The 3,558-nt window shown below is 40.4% G+C and overlaps 1 protein-coding gene across 1 annotated transcript in view; it reads left to right on the forward strand.

Moving 5' to 3' along the window:
• Positions 1-1,490: 1,490 nt before the first annotated feature.
• chrna1 (cholinergic receptor, nicotinic, alpha 1 (muscle)) overlaps positions 1,491-3,558 on the forward strand; it is a 333,431-nt gene continuing 331,363 nt past the window's right edge. Inside the window, exon 1 of the mRNA XM_084021046.1 lies at positions 1,491-1,502. The gene's annotated coding sequence lies outside the window, so the exon portion shown is untranslated. The remainder of the gene's footprint in view (positions 1,503-3,558) is intronic.

Here is a 3,558-nt window from a genome sequence, read left to right on the forward strand (position 1 = left end):
CGATGGAGATAAAGCCAAACATAGAAAGAGACAGAGGAGAGAGAGAGAGAGAGAGAGAGAGAGAGAGAGAGAGAGAGAGAGAGAGAGAGAGCGTCTAGGGCTGCTAAATCGTTGGACAGAGGGAGACAGCACGGGGGGTTGTAGTGGGAGGCGGGGGGGACAGGGACCCACACAAAGCCAAACAGTGAGAGTTAGAGGCAGAGGAAGACAGAGGAAGTGGAGAGAGAGACAGAAACAGTTGGTTTACACTAGCCTACTTTAGTGGAAGGACGTGTTTTCAACTAAGAACCACTGTTTGTAACTAAGCATCAAGAATGTGCATTTCATAATAAAGATGTCAAATAAAAAGAATCCGTCCAAGGCCAGGCGGTGAGATGTCTCATGTTCCAGCTGGTGTCTGCAGGGACTTGGAGGCCAACAACATTTGTGGTTAAGAAAGTGATTTTGTGTCTCTTTTTCTTTTACAGCATCACACAGTCATTGTTGAGTTGAGACCACTCCTGAAAAGAAAAAATAATTAGGGGCCGTTTAAATGACAAAGTTCTCATAATATGCAAAAGTATTTTTCAAACGACTGGGCCTTTGGTGAGCACTGTGGCATTTTCTTCATCACGTCACCAAATTCTCACACACACACACACACACACACAAACACACCACGTGTAAAAAACATCTTCCTGAAGATAAGCACGAAGCTTATCATACACTGACATGTTTTCACCAGCTCTCACACAGCTCACTCGACTTGAAAACAATATCATCTTTGGATCCGTTTTTCCAATTGACATCCATACAATCCTGGCATTTTAACGTCAGCAGTCGCTGTCTGACATTTCATTCTGTCATTGGCTGCGACGGGAGGGATGAAAGCTAATCCTTTCTACACTGTGCTCTATTCCGAGATTTACACACAATATTGACACAAATGGTGCAGGAGATTTAAAAATGTTTGTAGACAATTTTACCCATACTTTAAACGAATAAGGGCAATGTGTTTATGTGTGTGTGTGTGTGTGTGTGGACCCAATTTAAAAAATATATACTTTTGTAGTATTTGTTGTTTGTGTGCGTCATAAAAAGAGAGGGAGGTGGAGAGAGGATCTACATGGCAGCTTCATAACTCAAGCAATTCCGTAGTGGGAGGTTGTGTTGTGCTATTGTGTTACCAACATGACAAATCACTAGCTCGCTGCTCGCTAATTGTCCCCTGAGCCTGAAATGCGAGCGCCTGTTGTGAGCTAATTGTCACCCAAAGGGAAAGCACATATCCACTAAAGTGAGTGGAGACAATACACACATGGTTGAACGTCGTTATTAAAAGCAAATCCATAATAGATCACTGATTACCTGAAGACAAATCGGAACCGGTAATCCACAGGGGATCTCATGGATTCTTCAAAGCTGCATCACATTCACACACACACACACACACACACACACACACACACACACACACACACACACACACACACACACACACACACAACGCCGTTAGCTTGGATGTTCTGACCGTCAAAGACTCATTGAAGTCGAGGTCAGCTGAACAGTTTCATCTAATTTGCGCTCTCATTTGAGTCATGTAAAGTGGCAATTAACTGTGTCCCATTGGAGGTTGCTTTATTTGAGCAGTTGACTTACAATACAAACAGAGGCATCATGTCCTTAACACAACACTCAATAGGCTGCCTAAACGAGCTTAAGCTTCATACTGTCACTTTAGTGGTGTTCAAATATTGCTGTTCCAGTCAGAGCCGTTACCAGACAACACCGCATAGTAGTGCCTTTACTCAGAAGTTGTTTGACTGTGAGGTGAAAAGATGGACGACCCTGTCAACGTTACAAATCAATATGTAAATTGATTCAACTCACAAAGACCCAGAATAGAAAAGAAAAGAAAATCTGAGCTGGATGGAACATTATGTTGCAAAACATGTTCAACACACATGACATGTTTACATGTTACATTTAATTTTTATTAAGCAGAAGTATAACTGTGTAGTATCTTTATTACTCTGGATGTATGGTGGGTAAAAATCAACCACCTTAAAAAGCTATTGTTGAACCCTGATTTATGTCTTTGACTTGAATTTACTCGTTTTGCTCTTTTTTATGCATGAGCCTTGTTGGAGGGAGTCTGACTAACTAAACAACTGCTTCTCTGTGATTGCTGTGCTTATTGTTGTTAACATTATAATTACAAATTATATGTCCTCTGTATTTTCAAACTCCTGATGTTTTGAAGTAGTGAGTAATAACAACCATTTCTTTTTAAGACCAAACAACGATATGAGTTCTGATCCATATTACATTTAATTCTCCAATATTTCCCCTCAATGCAAATGTGAATGATTGTGGTCACAAGATCACCGTCTTCTGCTAAATATTACATCTATTAAAGAACAAGATACGAACAAAAATATGTAACATGTGTGACAATCTGACCCTTCAAACAAGGTTGTAAATATATTGAAGCCGTTTTCTTTTTTTCTGTGTCCTTGACTGATTTTCTTCCACTCTTTCACTCCTGCTCACTCTCTTCCTGCTCTTCTGAGAGTAAATGTTGATTTTGACCCTGAGATGTCTTGCTGTTTGTTGTTCTTAATAAGTGTGTGTATGTGCATGCACAAGTGTTGTGTTACTGTGAGTGACTACAATTTGGTGGTGTCTTGCTGTTAGTTGCTCTAGTTGTGAACCTCTGAGCGTCCGTCTGATTCATCACCTCATTAATTATTCGTTGCCATGGCATCCCACACAGGAGTTCTTCTTGATAAAGGCGCAATTCCCTCACGAAAGAATAATAAAACCACAGGGTTGGATTTGGAGGATTTCTCTTTGCTTTTGCCACTGAGAGTAACTCCTTGATACAAATCTATTTCAATGGTTGATTTTGGAGTTGATTTTGTATAATTTCTGGTTGCCTCAGAAGATCCAATCTGAAGCATGGCCAGTTTTTCCCCCCCTTCTGTTTTTCTCTCCACGGAGTGATTGTACACGGCTGGTGATGATCTACTCGGAACATCCGATCCCACTTCCTTTCTCTTCTGATTCCCACTTCCTGTAAGTGGTTTGGATGCCCACACCGAGCCATGCTGTGAACAATCATAATAGCAGCTCATGATGCGAGAACAGCTATAAAAATAAATGAATGGACTTTTATAAATGTCTCTCTCTGTAGTTGTCTGCATGAACTCCCTCGTGATGCACAAAACATGGATTATAACAAGCAGCAAGACTGCAATCAAAATGCATGAGATCCAGGCTTGATATGACAGTGAGGCTTACGGCCATGAAAGCATATTTTCTCAATCAGCTTCCTAGTAAAAGTAATAGGATCCTGTATAAACACTATTTTCAGCCAAAGTTAGAAATGTTTGGGTCTCAGATGAGAATATCTGTATTTCTGTCAGATTTAGCAACATTTGAATTAGAATCAGATGACAGTTGTTTGGTTGTTGGCAGACATGAAGATGTTTCCTTAAGCTCTGATGTTTAGTCATGAAGATTTAATTCATGCTTCCCCAGGTCTCCGGTAAAAAGATGATTACTTGCAAAACTAGC

This window comes from Eutrigla gurnardus (genome assembly GCF_963514095.1).
Source record: "Eutrigla gurnardus genome assembly, chromosome: 11".
Taxonomy (NCBI): domain Eukaryota; kingdom Metazoa; phylum Chordata; class Actinopteri; order Perciformes; family Triglidae; genus Eutrigla; species Eutrigla gurnardus.